The 15,698-nt window shown below is 44.1% G+C and overlaps 22 non-coding genes across 22 annotated transcripts; all 22 read left to right on the forward strand.

Annotated features, from left to right (window-relative positions):
- Positions 1–363: 363 nt before the first annotated feature.
- TRNAS-CGA (transfer RNA serine (anticodon CGA)) lies at positions 364–445 on the forward strand. Its single transcript has one exon. It is a non-coding gene; the product is annotated as a tRNA-Ser (tRNA).
- Positions 446–1,592: 1,147 nt separating this feature from the next.
- On the forward strand, positions 1,593–1,674 carry TRNAS-UGA (transfer RNA serine (anticodon UGA)). Its single transcript has one exon. It is a non-coding gene; the product is annotated as a tRNA-Ser (tRNA).
- A 544-nt stretch (positions 1,675–2,218) lies between these two features.
- Positions 2,219–2,300, forward strand: TRNAS-CGA (transfer RNA serine (anticodon CGA)). Its single transcript has one exon. It is a non-coding gene; the product is annotated as a tRNA-Ser (tRNA).
- Positions 2,301–2,840: 540 nt separating this feature from the next.
- TRNAS-CGA (transfer RNA serine (anticodon CGA)) lies at positions 2,841–2,922 on the forward strand. The gene has a single exon. It is a non-coding gene; the product is annotated as a tRNA-Ser (tRNA).
- Positions 2,923–3,462: 540 nt separating this feature from the next.
- Positions 3,463–3,544, forward strand: TRNAS-CGA (transfer RNA serine (anticodon CGA)). Its single transcript has one exon. It is a non-coding gene; the product is annotated as a tRNA-Ser (tRNA).
- A 541-nt stretch (positions 3,545–4,085) lies between these two features.
- On the forward strand, positions 4,086–4,167 carry TRNAS-CGA (transfer RNA serine (anticodon CGA)). Its single transcript has one exon. It is a non-coding gene; the product is annotated as a tRNA-Ser (tRNA).
- A 526-nt stretch (positions 4,168–4,693) lies between these two features.
- Positions 4,694–4,774, forward strand: TRNAS-CGA (transfer RNA serine (anticodon CGA)). Its single transcript has one exon. It is a non-coding gene; the product is annotated as a tRNA-Ser (tRNA).
- A 540-nt stretch (positions 4,775–5,314) lies between these two features.
- On the forward strand, positions 5,315–5,396 carry TRNAS-UGA (transfer RNA serine (anticodon UGA)). Its single transcript has one exon. It is a non-coding gene; the product is annotated as a tRNA-Ser (tRNA).
- Positions 5,397–5,940: 544 nt separating this feature from the next.
- Positions 5,941–6,022, forward strand: TRNAS-CGA (transfer RNA serine (anticodon CGA)). Its single transcript has one exon. It is a non-coding gene; the product is annotated as a tRNA-Ser (tRNA).
- Positions 6,023–6,562: 540 nt separating this feature from the next.
- On the forward strand, positions 6,563–6,644 carry TRNAS-CGA (transfer RNA serine (anticodon CGA)). Its single transcript has one exon. It is a non-coding gene; the product is annotated as a tRNA-Ser (tRNA).
- Positions 6,645–7,185: 541 nt separating this feature from the next.
- On the forward strand, positions 7,186–7,267 carry TRNAS-UGA (transfer RNA serine (anticodon UGA)). The gene has a single exon. It is a non-coding gene; the product is annotated as a tRNA-Ser (tRNA).
- Positions 7,268–8,416: 1,149 nt separating this feature from the next.
- On the forward strand, positions 8,417–8,498 carry TRNAS-UGA (transfer RNA serine (anticodon UGA)). The gene has a single exon. It is a non-coding gene; the product is annotated as a tRNA-Ser (tRNA).
- A 545-nt stretch (positions 8,499–9,043) lies between these two features.
- TRNAS-CGA (transfer RNA serine (anticodon CGA)) lies at positions 9,044–9,125 on the forward strand. The gene has a single exon. It is a non-coding gene; the product is annotated as a tRNA-Ser (tRNA).
- Positions 9,126–9,665: 540 nt separating this feature from the next.
- Positions 9,666–9,747, forward strand: TRNAS-CGA (transfer RNA serine (anticodon CGA)). The gene has a single exon. It is a non-coding gene; the product is annotated as a tRNA-Ser (tRNA).
- A 540-nt stretch (positions 9,748–10,287) lies between these two features.
- Positions 10,288–10,369, forward strand: TRNAS-CGA (transfer RNA serine (anticodon CGA)). The gene has a single exon. It is a non-coding gene; the product is annotated as a tRNA-Ser (tRNA).
- Positions 10,370–10,909: 540 nt separating this feature from the next.
- On the forward strand, positions 10,910–10,991 carry TRNAS-CGA (transfer RNA serine (anticodon CGA)). Its single transcript has one exon. It is a non-coding gene; the product is annotated as a tRNA-Ser (tRNA).
- Positions 10,992–11,517: 526 nt separating this feature from the next.
- TRNAS-CGA (transfer RNA serine (anticodon CGA)) lies at positions 11,518–11,598 on the forward strand. Its single transcript has one exon. It is a non-coding gene; the product is annotated as a tRNA-Ser (tRNA).
- Positions 11,599–12,138: 540 nt separating this feature from the next.
- Positions 12,139–12,220, forward strand: TRNAS-UGA (transfer RNA serine (anticodon UGA)). Its single transcript has one exon. It is a non-coding gene; the product is annotated as a tRNA-Ser (tRNA).
- Positions 12,221–12,764: 544 nt separating this feature from the next.
- TRNAS-CGA (transfer RNA serine (anticodon CGA)) lies at positions 12,765–12,846 on the forward strand. The gene has a single exon. It is a non-coding gene; the product is annotated as a tRNA-Ser (tRNA).
- Positions 12,847–13,386: 540 nt separating this feature from the next.
- Positions 13,387–13,468, forward strand: TRNAS-UGA (transfer RNA serine (anticodon UGA)). Its single transcript has one exon. It is a non-coding gene; the product is annotated as a tRNA-Ser (tRNA).
- Positions 13,469–14,012: 544 nt separating this feature from the next.
- Positions 14,013–14,094, forward strand: TRNAS-CGA (transfer RNA serine (anticodon CGA)). Its single transcript has one exon. It is a non-coding gene; the product is annotated as a tRNA-Ser (tRNA).
- Positions 14,095–15,227: 1,133 nt separating this feature from the next.
- Positions 15,228–15,309, forward strand: TRNAS-CGA (transfer RNA serine (anticodon CGA)). Its single transcript has one exon. It is a non-coding gene; the product is annotated as a tRNA-Ser (tRNA).
- The last annotated feature ends 389 nt before the right edge of the window (positions 15,310–15,698 follow it).

The raw sequence follows: 15,698 nt of genomic DNA on the forward strand, positions 1-15,698 counted from the left end.
CTGGACCTGTCCTGCTTGATCTTGACGAGTCACGAAAAGAGTCATTTTTTTATGTAGAGTGTCTTGTTTAGGCTTTTGGACTCTTTCTGAGTACACTTAAGGGCCCGGTCCCAGCGCCGTAATATAGGGAAAAGAGGGTAGAAATGCACAGTGATTGATTACTGCTCATCTGTGCCCTGTCACTCACTTTGAGTGATACGTGTTGCTATTTTTATTAATTGTATGAAAGCAAGCGAAATAAGTGAGGGCAACAGAGCACTGCTGGTACCTGCCCCTTCCTTCGGTTACTTTATTTTTTAGGTCTCGGTCTGACGTGAGCAGCGAATGGCTCATATACGACAACAGTGACATCATACTCATGGAGCTGCGATGGCCGAGTGGTTAAGGCGTTGGACTCGAAATCCAATGGGGTTTCCCTGCGCAGGTTCGAATCCTGCTTGCAGCGACATATGATTTTGCATGAACACCATTTGGTTTGTTAAGGAAATTTTCACTTCTCGTTAGTCAATCCTCATCAAGTCACAGAGTTAAATAGCAAAAATTCAAACTAAATGTAAAGATTAAGACAATTTCAACACTCAGAAAGTGTTTAAGAGAGCAGGTGGTTTGGAAGGGTTCGTCGTCTGGACCTGTCCTGCCTGATCTTGACGAGTCACAAAAAAAGTAATTTTTTTATGTAGCGTGTCTTGTTTAGGCATTTGGACTCTTTCTGAGTACTCTTAAGTGCCCATTCCCAGCGCCGTAATATAGGGAAAAGAGGGTAGGAATGTGCAGTGATTGATTACCGCTCATCTGTGCCCTGTCACTCACTTTGAGTGATACGTGTTGCTATTTTTATTAATTGTATGAAAGCATGCGAAATAAGTGAGGGCAACAGGGCACTGCTGGTACCTGCCCCGTCCTTCCGTTGCTCTATTTTTTAGGTCTCGGTCTGACGTGAGCAGTGCATAGCTCGTATACGACAACATGGAGCTGCGATGGCCGAGTGGTTAAGGCTTTGGACTCGAAATCAATGGGGTTTCCCTGCACAGGTCCGAATCCTGCTTGCAGCCTCGTGCGATTTTGCATGAACACCATCTGGTTTGATAAGGAAATGTTCACTTCTCGTTACGCAATCCTCATCAAGTAACAGAGTTAAACAGCAAAAACTCAAACTAAATGTAAACATTAAGACAATTTCAACACTCAGGAAGTGTTTTAGAGAGCAGGTGGCTCGGAAGGGTTCGTAGTCTAGACCTGTCCTGCCTGATCTTGACGAGTCACGAAAAGAGTAATTTTTTTATGTAGCGTGTCTTGTATAGGCTTTTGGACTCTTTCTGAGTACACTTAAGGGCCCATTCCAGAGCCGTAATATAGGGAAAAGAGGGCAGAAATGTGCAGTGATTGATTACTGCTCATCTGTGCCCTGTCACTCACTTTGAGTGATGCGTGTTGCTATTTTTATTAATTGTATGAAAGCATGCGAAATAAGTGAGGGAGACAGGGCACTGCTGGTACGTGCCCCGTCCTTCCGTTACTTTAATTTTTAGGTCTCGGCCTGATGTGAGCAGCGCATGGCTCGTATACAACAACAGTGATGTCATTTTCACACAGCTGCGATGGCCGAGTGGTTAAGGTGTTGGACTTGAAATCCAATGGGGTTTCCCTGCGTAGGTTTGAATCCTGCTTGCAGCGTCATGAGATTTTGCATGAACACCATTTGGTTTAGTTAAGTAAATTTTCACTTCTCGTTATGCAGTCCTCATCAAGTCACAGAGTTAAACGGCAAAAACTCAAACTAGATGTAAACATTGAGACAATTTCTACTCCCAGGAAGTGTTTCAGAGAGCAGGTGGCTAGGAATGGTTTGTAGTCTGGACCTGTCCTGCCTGATCTAGACAAGTCAGGAAAAGAGTAATTTTTTTTTATGAAGCGTGTCTTGTTTAGGCTTTTGGACTTTTTCTGAGTACACTTAAGGGCCCGTTGCCACCGCCGTAATAGAGGGAAAAGAGGGTAGAAATGCACAGTGAATGATTACCGCTCATCTGTGCCCTGTCACTCACTTTGAGTGATACGTGTTGCTATTTTTATTAATTGTATGAAAGCATGTGAAATAAGTGAGGGCAACAGGGCACTGCTGGTTCCTGCCCCGTCCTTTTGTTACTTTATTTTTTAGGTCTCGGCCTGATGTGAGCAGCGCATGGCTCATATACGACAACAGTGACATCATACTCATGGAGCTGCGATGGACGAGTGGTTAAGGCGTTGGACACGAAATTCAATGGGGTTTCCCTGCGCAGGTTCGCATCCTGCTTGCAGCATCGGGCGATTTTGCATGAACACCATTTGGTTTGTTAAGGAAATGTTCACTTCTTGTTACGCAGTCCTCATCAAGTCACAGAATTAAACAGCAAAAACTCAAACTAAATGTAAACATTAAGACAATTTCAACACTCCGGAAGTGTTTTAGAGAGCAGGTGGTTCGAAGGGTTCGTAGTCTGGACCTGTCCTGCTTGATCTTTACGAGTCACGAAAAGAGTAATTTTTTTATGTAGAGTTTCTTGTTTAGGCTTTTGGACTCGTTCTGAGTACACTTAAGGGCCCGGTCCCAGCGCTGTAATATAGGGAAAAGAGGGTAGAAATGCGTAGTGATTGATTACTGCTCATCTGTGCCCTGTCACTCACTTTGAGTGATACGTGTTGCTATTTTTATTAATTGTATGAAAGCAAGCGAAATAAGTGAGGGCAACAGAGTACTGCTGGTACCTGCCCCGTCCTTCGGTTACTTTATTTTTTAGGTCTCGGTCTGACGTGAGCAGCAAATGGCTGATATACGACAACAGTGACATCATACTCATGGAGCTGCGATGGCCGAGTGGTTAAGGCGTTGGACTCGAAATCCAATGGGGTTTCCGTGCGCAGGTTCGAATCCTGCTTGCTGCGACGTCCGATTTTGCATGAACACCATTTGGTTTTTAAGGAAATTTTCACTTCTCGTTAGTCAATCCTCATCAAGTCACAGAGTTAAACAGCAAAAATTCAAACTAAATGTAAACATTAAGACAATTTCAACACTCAGGAAGTGTTTAAGAGAGCAGGTGGTTTGGAAGGGTTCGTAGTCTGGACCTGTCCTGCCTGATCTTGACGAGTCACAAAAAGAGTAATTTTTTTATGTAGCGTGTCTTGTTTAGGTATTTGGACTCTTTCTGAGTACTCTTAAGTGCCCATTCCCAGCGCCGTAATATAGGGAAAAGAGGGTAGGAATGTGCAGTGATTAATTACCGCTCATCTGTGCCCTGTCACTCACTTTGAGTGATACGTGTTGCTATTTTTATTAATTGTATGAAAGCATGCGAAATAAGTGAGGGCAACAGGGCACTGCTGGTTCCTGCCCCGTCCTTTTGTTACCTTATTTTTTAGGTCTCGGCCTGATGTGAGCAGCGCATGGCTCATATACGACAACAGTGACATCATACTCATGGAGCTGCGATGGACGAGTGGTTAAGGCGTTGGACTCGAAATTCAATGGGGTTTCCCTGCGCAGGTTCGCGTCCTGCTTGCAGCATCGGGCGATTTTGCATGAACACCATTTGGTTTGTTAAGGAAATGTTCACTTCTTGTTACGCAATCCTCATCAAGTCACAGAATTAAACAGCAAAAACTCAAACTAAATGTAAACATTAAGACAATTTCAACACTCCGGAAGTGTTTTAGAGAGCAGGTGGTTCGAATGGTTCGTAGTCTGGACCTGTCCTGCTTGATCTTGACGAGTCACGAAAAGAGTAATTTTTTTATGTAGAGTTTCTTGTTTAGGCTTTTGGACTCTTTCTGAGTACACTTAAGGGCCCGGTCCCAGCGCCGTAATATAGGGAAAAGAGGGTAGAAATGCGCAGTGATTGATTACTGCTCATCTGTGCCCTGTCACTCACTTTGAGTGATACGTGTTGCTATTTTTATTACTTGTATGAAAGCAAGCGAAATAAGTGAGGGCAACAGAGTATTGCTGGTACCTGCCCCTTCCTTCGGTTACTTTATGTTTTTAGGTCTCGGTCTGACGTGAGCAGCGAATGGCTGATATACGACAACAGTAACTTCATACTCATGGAGCTGCGATGGCCGAGTGGGTAAGGCGTTGGACTCGAAATCCAATGGGGTTTCCCTGCGCAGGTTCGAATCCTGCTTGCAGCGACGTCCGATTTTGCATGAACACCATTTGGTTTGTTAAGGAAATTTTCACTTCTCGTTAGTCAATCCTCATCAAGTCACAGAGTTAAACAGCAAAAATTCAAACTAAATGTAAACATTAAGACAATTTCAACACTCAGGAAGTGTTTAAGAGAGCAGGTGGTTTGGAAGGGTTCGTAGTCTGGACCTGTCCTGCCTGATCTTGACGAGTCACAAAAAGAGTAATTTTTTTATGTAGCGTGTCTTGTTTAGGCATTTGGACTCTTTCTGAGTACTCTTAAGTGCCCATTCCCAGCGCCGTAATATAGGGAAAAGAGGGTAGGAAAGTGCAGTGATTGATTACCGCTCATCTGTGCCCTGTCACTCACTTTGATTGATACGTGTTGCTATTTTTATTAATTGTATGAAAGCATGCGAAATAAGTGAGGGCAACAGGGCACTGCTGGTACCTGCCCCGTCCTTCCGTTGTTCTATTTTTTAGGTCTCGGTCTGACGTGAGCAGTGCATAGCTCGTATACGACAACATGGAGCTGCGATGGCCGAGTGGTTAAGGCGTTGGACTCGAAATCAATGGGGTTTCCCTGCACAGGTCCGAATCCTGTTTGCAGCCTCGTGCGATTTTGCATGAACACCATTTGGTTTGATAAGGAAATGTCCACTTCTCGTTACGCAATCCTCATCAAGTAACAGAGTTAAACAGCAAAAACTCAAACTAAATGTAAACATTAAGACAATTTCAACACTCAGGAAGTGTTTTAGAGAGCAGGTGGCTCGGAAGGGTTCGTAGTCTGGACCTGTCCTGCCTGATCTTGACGAGTCACGAAAAGAGTAATTTTTTTATGTAGCGTGTCTTGTTTAGGCTTTTGGACTCTTTCTGAGTACACTTAAGGGCCCATTCCAGAGCCGTAATATAGGGAAAAGAGGGCAGAAATGTGCAGTGATTGATTACTGCTCATCTGTGCCCTGTCACTCACTTTGAGTGATGCGTGTTGCTATTTTTATTAATTGTATGAAAGCATGCGAAATAAGTGAGGGAGACAGGGCACTGCTGGTACGTGCCCCGTCCTTCCGTTACTTTAATTTTTAGGTCTCGGCCTGATGTGAGCAGCGCATGGCTCGTATACGACAACAGTGATGTCAGTCTCGCGCAGCTACGACGGCCGAGTGGTTAAGGCGTTGGACTTGAAATCCAATGGGGTTTCCCCGCGTAGGTTCGAATCCTTCTTGCAGCGTCATGAGATTTTGCATGAACACCATTTGGTTTAGTTAAGTAAATGTTCACTTCTTGTTATGCAATCCTCATCAAGTCACAGAGTTAAACGGCAACAACTCAAACTAGATGTAAACATTAAGACAATTTCTACTCCCAGGAAGTGTTTCAGAGAGCAGGTGGCTAGGAATGGTTTGTAGTCTGGACCTGTCCTGCCTGATCTAGACAAGTCAGGAAAAGAGTAATTTTTTTTTATGAAGCGTGTCTTGTTTAGGCTTTTGGACTTTTTCTGAGTACACTTAAGGGCCCGTTGCCACCGCCGTAATAGAGGGAAAAGAGGGTAGAAATGCACAGTGAATGATTACCGCTCATCTGTGCCCTGTCACTCACTTTGAGTGATACGTGTTGCTATTTTTATTAATTGTATGAAAGCATGTGAAATAAGTGAGGGCAACAGGGCACTGCTGGTTCCTGCCCCGTCCTTTTGTTACTTTATTTTTTAGATCTCGGCCTGACGTGAGCAGCGCATAGCTCATATACGACAACAGTGACATCGTACTCATGGAGCTGCGATGGCCGAGTGGTTAAGGCGTTGGACTCGAAATTCAATGGGGTTTCCCTGCGCAGGTTCGCATCCTGCTTGCAGCATCGGGCGATTTTGCATGAACACCATTTGGTTCGTTAAGGAAATGTTCACTTCTCGTTACGCAATCCTCGTCAAGTCACAGAATTAAACAGCAAAAACTCAAACTAAATGTAAACAATAAGACAATTTCAACACTCCGAAAGTGTTTTAGAGAGCAGGTGGTTTGAAGGGTTCGTAGTCTGGACCTGTCCTGCTTGATCTTGACGAGTCACGAAAAGAGTCATTTTTTTATGTAGAGTGTCTTGTTTAGGCTTTTGGACTCTTTCTGAGTACACTTAAGGGCCCGGTCCCAGCGCCGTAATATAGGGAAAAGAGGGTAGAAATGCACAGTGATTGATTACTGCTCATCTGTGCCCTGTCACTCACTTTGAGTGATACGTGTTGCTATTTTTATTAATTGTATGAAAGCAAGCGAAATAAGTGAGGGCAACAGAGCACTGCTGGTACCTGCCCCTTCCTTCGGTTACTTTATTTTTTAGGTCTCGGTCTGACGTGAGCAGCGAATGGCTCATATACGACAACAGTGACATCATACTCATGGAGCTGCGAAGGCCGAGTGGTTAAGGCGTTGGACTCGAAATCCAATGGGGTTTCCCTGCGCAGGTTCGAATCCTGCTTGCAGCGACATATGATTTTGCATGAACACCATTTGGTTTGTTAAGGAAATTTTCACTTCTCGTTAGTCAATCCTCATCAAGTCACAGAGTTAAACAGCAAAAATTCAAACTAAATGTAAACATTAAGACAATTTCAACACTCAGGAAGTGTTTAAGAGAGCAGGTGGTTTGGAAGGGTTCGTCGTCTGGACCTGTCCTGCCTGATCTTGACGAGTCACAAAAAAAGTAATTTTTTTATGTAGCGTGTCTTGTTTAGGCATTTGGACTCTTTCTGAGTACTCTTAAGTGCCCATTCCCAGCGCCGTAATATAGGGAAAAGAGGGTAGGAATGTGCAGTGATTGATTACCGCTCATCTGTGCCCTGTCACTCACTTTGAGTGATACGTGTTGCTATTTTTATTAATTGTATGAAAGCATGCGAAATAAGTGAGGGCAACAGGGCACTGCTGGTTCCTGCCCCGTCCTTTTGTTACTTTATTTTTTAGGTCTCGGCCTGATGTGAGCAGCGCATGGCTCATATACGACAACAGAGACATCATACTCATGGAGCTGCGATGGCCGAGTGGTTAAGGCGTTGGACTTGAAATTCAATGGGGTTTCCCTGCGCAGGTTCGCATCCTGCTTGCAGCATTGGGTGATTTTGCATGAACACCATTTGGTTTGTTAAGGAAATGTTCACTTCTTGTTACGCAATCCTCATCAAGTCACAGAATTAAACTGCAAAAACTCAAACTAAATGTAAACATTACGACAATTTCAACACTCTGGAAGTGTTTTAGAGAGCAGGTGGTTTAAAGGGTTCGTAGTCTGGACCTGTCCTGCTTGATCTTGACGAGTCACGAAAAGAGTCATTTTTTTTTTTTTGTAGAGTGTCTTGTTTAGGCTTTTGGACTCTTTCTGAGTACACTTAAGGGCCCAGTCCCAGCGCTGTAATAAAGGGAAAAGAGGGTAGAAATGCGCAGTGATTGATTACTGCTCATCTGTGCCCTGTCACTCACTTTGAGTGATACGTGTTGCTATTTTTATTAATTGTATGAAAGCAAGCGAAATAAGTGAGGGCAACAGAGCCCTGCTGGTACCTGCCCCTTCCTTCGGTTACTTTCTTTTTTAGCTCTCGGTCTGACGTGAGCAGCGAATGGCTCGTATACGACAACATGGAGCTGCAATGGCCGAGTGGTTAAGGCGTTGGACTCGAAATCAATGGGGTTTCCCTGCGCAGGTCCGAATCCTGCTTCCAGCCTCGTGCGATTTTGCATGAACACCATTTGGTTTGATAAGGAAATGTTCACTTCTCGTTACGCAATCCTCATCAAGTAACAGAGTTAAACAGCAAAAACTCAAACTAAATGTAAACATTAAGACAATTTCAACACTCAGGAAGTGTTTTAGAGAGCAGGTGGCTCGGAAGGGTTCGTAGTCTGGACCTGTCCTGCCTGATCTTGACGAGTCACGAAAAGAGTAATTTTGTTATGTAGCGTATCTTGTTTAGGCTTTTGGACTCTTTCTGAGTACACTTAAGGGCCCATTCCAGAGCCGTATTATAGGGAAAAGAGGGCAGAAATGTGCAGTGATTGATTACTGCTCATCTGTGCCCTGACACTCACTTTGAGTGATGCTTGTTGCTATTTTATTAATTGTATGAAAGCATGCGAAATAAGTGAGGGAGACAGGGCACTGCTGGTACGTGCCCCGTCCTTCCGTTACTTTAATTTTTAGGTCTCGGCCTGATGTGAGCAGCGCATGGCTCGTATACGACAACAGTGACGTCATACTCACGCAGCTGCGATGGCCGAGTGGTTAAGGCGTTGGACTTGAAATCCAATGGGGTTTCCCCGCGTAGGTTCGAATTCTGCTTGCAGCGTCATGATATTTTGCATGAACACCATTTGGTTTAGTTAAGTAAATGTTCACTTCTCGTTATGCAATCCTCATCAAGTCACAGAGTTAAACGGCAAAAACTCAAACTATATGTAAACATTGAGACAATTTCTACACCCAGGAAGTGTTTCAGAGAGCAGGTGGCTAGGAATGGTTTGTAGTCTGGACATGTCCTGCCTGATCTAGACAAGTCAGGAAAAGAGTAGTTTTTTTTTTATGAAGCGTGTCTTGTTTAGGCTTTTGGACTTTTTCTGAGTACACTTAAGGGCCCGTTGTCACCGCTGTAATAGAGGGAAAAGAGGGTAGAAATGCACAGTGAATGATTACCGCTCATCTGTGCACTGTCACTCACTTTGAGTGATACGTGTTGCTATTTTTATTAATTGTATGAAAGCATGTGAAATAAGTGAGGGCAACAGGGCACTGCTGGTTCCTGCCCCGTCCTTTTGTTACTTTATTTTTTAGGTCTCGGCCTGACGTGAGCAGCGCATGGCTCATATACGACAACAGAGACATCATACTCATGGAGCTGCGATGGCCGAGTGGTTAAGGCGTTGGACTCGAAATTCAATGGGGTTTCCCTGCGCAGGTTCGCATCCTGCTTGCAGCATCGGGCGATTTTGCATGAACACCATTTGGTTTTTAAGGAAATTTTCACTTCTCGTTAGTCAATCCTCATCAAGTCACAGAGTTAAACAGCAATAATTCAAACTAAATGTAAACATTAAGACAATTTCAACACTCAGGAAGTGTTTTAGAGAGCAGGTGGTTCAGAAGGGTTCGTAGTCTGGACCTGTCCTGCCTGATCTTGACGAGTCACATAAAGAGTAATTTTTTCATGTAGCGTGTCTTGTTTAGGCTTTTGGACTCTTTCTGAGTACTCTTAAGGGCCCATTCCCAGCGCCGTAATATAGGGAAAAGAGGGTAGAAATGCGTAGTGATTGATTACTGCTCATCTGTGCCCTGTCACTCACTTTGAGTGATACGTGTTGCTATTTTTATTAATTGTATGAAAGCAAGCGAAATAAGTGAGGGCAACAGAGTACTGCTGGTACCTGCCCCGTCCTTCGGTTACTTTATTTTTTAGGTCTCGGTCTGACGTGAGCAGCAAATGGCTGATATACGACAACAGTGACATCATACTCATGGAGCTGCGATGGCCGAGTGGTTAAGGCGTTGGACTCGAAATCCAATGGGGTTTCCGTGCGCAGGTTCGAATCCTGCTTGCAGCGACGTCCGATTTTGCATGAACACCATTTGGTTTTTAAGGAAATTTTCACTTCTCGTTAGTCAATCCTCATCAAGTCACAGAGTTAAACAGCAAAAATTCAAACTAAATGTAAACATTAAGACAATTTCAACACTCAGGAAGTGTTTAAGAGAGCAGGTGGTTTGGAAGGGTTCGTAGTCTGGACCTGTCCTGCCTGATCTTGACGAGTCACAAAAAGAGTAATTTTTTTATGTAGCGTGTCTTGTTTAGGTATTTGGACTCTTTCTGAGTACTCTTAAGTGCCCATTCCCAGCGCCGTAATATAGGGAAAAGAGGGTAGGAATGTGCAGTGATTAATTACCGCTCATCTGTGCCCTGTCACTCACTTTGAGTGATACGTGTTGCTATTTTTATTAATTGTATGAAAGCATGCGAAATAAGTGAGGGCAACAGGGCACTGCTGGTTCCTGCCCCGTCCTTTTGTTACTTTATTTTTTAGGTCTCGGCCTGATGTGAGCAGCGCATGGCTCATATACGACAACAGTGACATCATACTCATGGAGCTGCGATGGACGAGTGGTTAAGGCGTTGGACTCGAAATTCAATGGAGTTTCCCTGCGCAGGTTCGCGTCCTGCTTGCAGCATCGGGCGATTTTGCATGAACACCATTTGGTTTGTTAAGGAAATGTTCACTTCTTGTTACGCAATCCTCATCAAGTCACAGAATTAAACAGCAAAAACTCAAACTAAATGTAAACATTAAGACAATTTCAACACTCCGGAAGTGTTTTAGAGAGCAGGTGGTTCGAATGGTTCGTAGTCTGGACCTGTCCTGCTTGATCTTGACGAGTCACGAAAAGAGTAATTTTTTTATGTAGAGTTTCTTGTTTAGGCTTTTGGACTCTTTCTGAGTACACTTAAGGGCCCGGTCCCAGCGCCGTAATATAGGGAAAAGAGGGTAGAAATGCGCAGTGATTGATTACTGCTCATCTGTGCCCTGTCACTCACTTTGAGTGATACGTGTTGCTATTTTTATTAATTGTATGAAAGCAAGCGAAATAAGTGAGGGCAACAGAGTACTGCTGGTACCTGCCCCTTCCTTCGGTTACTTTATTTTTTAGGTCTCGGTCTGACGTGAGCAGCGAATGGCTGATATACGACAACAGTGACTTCATACTCATGGAGCTGCGATGGCCGAGTGGTTAAGGCGTTGGACTCGAAATCCAATGGGGTTTCCCTGCGCAGGTTCGAATCCTGCTTGCAGCGACGTCCGATTTTGCATGAACACCATTTGGTTTGTTAAGGAAATTTTCACTTCTCGTTAGTCAATCCTCATCAAGTCACAGAGTTAAACAGCAAAAATTCAAACTAAATGTAAACATTAAGACAATTTCAACACTCAGGAAGTGTTTAAGAGAGCAGGTGGTTTGGAAGGGTTCGTAGTCTGGACCTGTCCTGCCTGATCTTGACGAGTCACAAAAAGAGTAATTTTTTTATGTAGCGTGTCTTGTTTAGGCATTTGGACTCTTTCTGAGTACTCTTAAGTGCCCATTCCCAGCGCCGTAATATAGGGAAAAGAGGGTAGGAAAGTGCAGTGATTGATTACCGCTCATCTGTGCCCTGTCACTCACTTTGATTGATACGTGTTGCTATTTTTATTAATTGTATGAAAGCATGCGAAATAAGTGAGGGCAACAGGGCACTGCTGGTACCTGCCCCGTCCTTCCGTTGTTCTATTTTTTAGGTCTCGGTCTGACGTGAGCAGTGCATAGCTCGTATACGACAACATGGAGCTGCGATGGCCGAGTGGTTAAGGCGTTGGACTCGAAATCAATGGGGTTTCCCTGCACAGGTCCGAATCCTGCTTGCAGCCTCGTGCGATTTTGCATGAACACCATTTGGTTTGATAAGGAAATGTCCACTTCTCGTTACGCAATCCTCATCAAGTAACAGAGTTAAACAGCAAAAACTCAAACTAAATGTAAACATTAAGACAATTTCAACACTCAGGAAGTGTTTTAGAGAGCAGGTGGCTCGGAAGGGTTCGTAGTCTGGACCTGTCCTGCCTGATCTTGACGAGTCACGAAAAGAGTAATTTTTTTATGTAGCGTGTCTTGTTTAGGCTTTTGGACTCTTTCTGAGTACACTTAAGGGCCCATTCCAGAGCCGTAATATAGGGAAAAGAGGGCAGAAATGTGCAGTGATTGATTACTGCTCATCTGTGCCCTGTCACTCACTTTGAGTGATGCGTGTTGCTATTTTTATTAATTGTATGAAAGCATGCGAAATAAGTGAGGGAGACAGGGCACTGCTGGTACGTGCCCCGTCCTTCCGTTACTTTAATTTTTAGGTCTCGGCCTGATGTGAGCAGCGCATGGCTCGTATACGACAACAGTGATGTCAGTCTCGCGCAGCTACGACGGCCGAGTGGTTAAGGCGTTGGACTTGAAATCCAATGGGGTTTCCCCGCGTAGGTTCGAATCCTTCTTGCAGCGTCATGAGATTTTGCATGAACACCATTTGGTTTAGTTAAGTAAATGTTCACTTCTTGTTATGCAATCCTCATCAAGTCACAGAGTTAAACGGCAACAACTCAAACTAGATGTAAACATTAAGACAATTTCTACTCCCAGGAAGTGTTTCAGAGAGCAGGTGGCTAGGAATGGTTTGTAGTCTGGACCTGTCCTGCCTGATCTAGACAAGTCAGGAAAAGAGTATTTTTTTTTTATGAAGCGTGTCTTGTTTAGGCTTTTGGACTTTTTCTGAGTACACTTAAGGGCCCGTTGCCACCGCCGTAATAGAGGGAAAAGAGGGTAGAAATGCACAGTGAATGATTACCGCTCATCTGTGCCCTGTCACTCACTTTGAGTGATACGTGTTGCTATTTTTATTAATTGTATGAAAGCATGTGAAATAAGTGAGGGCAACAGGGCACTGCTGGTTCCTGCCCCGTCCTTTTGTTACTTTATTTTTTAGGTCTCGGCCTGACGTGAGCAGCGCATAGCTCATATACGACAACAGTGACATCGTACTCATGGAGCTGCGATGGCCGAGTGGTTAAGGCGTTGGACTCGAAATTCAATGGGGTTTCCCTGCGCAGGTTCGCATCCTGCTTGCAGCATCGGGCGATTTTGCATGAACACCATTTGGTTCGTTAAGGAAATGTTCACTTCTCGTTACGCAATCCTCGTCAAGTCACAGAATTAAACAGCAAAAACTCAAACTAAATGTAAACATTAAGACAATTTCAACACTCCGAAAGTGTTTTAGAGAGCAGGTGGTTTGAAGGGTTCGTAGTCTGGACCTGTCCTGCTTGATCTTGACGAGTCACGAAAAGAGTCATTTTTTTATGTAGAGTGTCTTGTTTAGGCTTTTGGACTCTTTCTGAGTACACTTAAGGGCCCGGTCCCAGCGCCGTAATATAGGGAAAAGAGGGTAGAAATGCACAGTGATTGATTACTGCTCATCTGTGCCCTGTCACTCACTTTGAGTGATACGTGTTGCTATTTTTATTAATTGTATGAAAGCAAGCGAAATAAGTGAGGGCAACAGAGCACTGCTGGTACCTGCCCCTTCCTTCGGTTACTTTATTTTTTAGGTCTCGGTCTGACGTGAGCAGCGAATGGCTCATATACGACAACAGTGACATCATACTCATGGAGCTGCGATGGCCGAGTGGTTAAGGCGTTGGACTTGAAATCCAATGGGGTTTCCCTGCGTAGGTTCGAATCCTGCTTGCAGCGTCATGAGATTTTGCATGAACACCATTTGGTTTAGTTAAGTAAATTTTCACTTCTCGTTATGCAGTCCTCATCAAGTCACAGAGTTAAACGGCAAAAACTCAAACTAGATGTAAACATTGAGACAATTTCTACTCCCAGGAAGTGTTTCAGAGAGCAGGTGGCTAGGAATGGTTTGTAGTCTGGACCTGTCCTGCCTGATCTAGACAAGTCAGGAAAAGAGTAATTTTTTTTTATGAAGCGTGTCTTGTTTAGGCTTTTGGACTTTTTCTGAGTACACTTAAGGGCCCGTTGCCACCGCCGTAATAGAGGGAAAAGAGGGTAGAAATGCACAGTGAATGATTACCGCTCATCTGTGCCCTGTCACTCACTTTGAGTGATACGTGTTGCTATTTTTATTAATTGTATGAAAGCATGTGAAATAAGTGAGGGCAACAGGGCACTGCTGGTTCCTGCCCCGTCCTTTTGTTACTTTATTTTTTAGGTCTCGGCCTCATGTGAGCAGCGCATGGCTCATATACGACAACAGTGACATCATACTCATGGAGCTGCGATGGACGAGTGGTTAAGGCGTTGGACACGAAATTCAATGGGGTTTCCCTGCGCAGGTTCGCATCCTGCTTGCAGCATCGGGCGATTTTGCATGAACGCCATTTGGTTTGTTAAGGAAATGTTCACTTCTTGTTACGCAGTCCTCATCAAGTCACAGAATTAAACAGCAAAAACTCAAACTAAATGTAAACATTAAGACAATTTCAACACTCCGGAAGTGTTTTAGAGAGCAGGTGGTTCGAAGGGTTCGTAGTCTGGACCTGTCCTGCTTGATCTTTACGAGTCACGAAAAGAGTAATTTTTTTATGTAGAGTTTCTTGTTTAGGCTTTTGGACTCTTTCTGAGTACACTTAAGGGCCCGGTCCCAGCGCCGTAATATAGGGAAAAGAGGGTAGAAATGCGTAGTGATTGATTACTGCTCATCTGTGCCCTGTCACTCACTTTGAGTGATACGTGTTGCTATTTTTATTAATTGTATGAAAGCAAGCGAAATAAGTGAGGGCAACAGAGTACTGCTGGTACCTGCCCCTTCCTTCGGTTACTTTATTTTTTAGGTCTCGGTCTGACGTGAGCAGCAAATGGCTGATATACGACAACAGTGACATCATACTCATGGAGCTTCGAAATCCAATGGGGTTTCCGTGCGCAGGTTCGAATCCTGCTTGCAGCGACGTCCGATTTTGCATGAACACCATTTGGTTTTTAAGGAAATTTTCACTTCTCGTTAGTCAATCCTCATCAAGTCACAGAGTTAAACAGCAAAAATTCAAACTAAATGTAAACATTAAGACAATTTCAACACTCAGGAAGTGTTTAAGAGAGCAGGTGGTTTGGAAGGGTTCGTAGTCTGGACCTGTCCTGCCTGATCTTGACGAGTCACAAAAAGAGTAATTTTTTTATGTAGCGTGTCTTGTTTAGGCATTTGGACTCTTTCTGAGTACTCTTAAGTGCCCATTCCCAGCGCCGTAATATAGGGAAAAGAGGGTAGGAATGTGCAGTGATTAATTACCGCTCATCTGTGCCCTGTCACTCACTTTGAGTGATACGTGTTGCTATTTTTATTAATTGTATGAAAGCATGCGAAATAAGTGAGGGCAACAGGGCACTGCTGGTTCCTGCCCCGTCCTTTTGTTACTTTATTTTTTAGGTCTCGGCCTGATGTGAGCAGCGCATGGCTCATATACGACAACAGTGACATCATACTCATGGAGCTGCGATGGACGAGTGGTTAAGGCGTGGGACTCGAAATTCAATGGGGTTTCCCTGCGCAGGTTCGCGTCCTGCTTGCAGCATCGGGCGATTTTGCATGAACGCCATTTGGTTTGTTAAGGAAATGTTCACTTCTTGTTACGCAGTCCTCATCAAGTCACAGAATTAAACAGCAAAAACTCAAACTAAATGTAAACATTAAGACAATTTCAACACTCCGGAAGTGTTTTAGAGAGCAGGTGGTTCGAAGGGTTCGTAGTCTGGACCTGTCCTGCTTGATCTTTACGAGTCACGAAAAGAGTAATTTTTTTATGTAGAGTTTCTTGTTTAGGCTTTTGGACTCTTTCTGAGTACACTTAAGGGCCCGGTCCCAGCGCCGTAATATAGGGAAAAGAGGGTAGAAATGCGTAGTGATTGATTACTGCTCATCTGTGCCCTGTCACTCACTTTGAGTGATACGTGTTGCTATTTT

Source organism: Lissotriton helveticus, chromosome 11 (assembly GCF_964261635.1).
Source record: "Lissotriton helveticus chromosome 11, aLisHel1.1, whole genome shotgun sequence".
Classification (NCBI taxonomy): domain Eukaryota; kingdom Metazoa; phylum Chordata; class Amphibia; order Caudata; family Salamandridae; genus Lissotriton; species Lissotriton helveticus.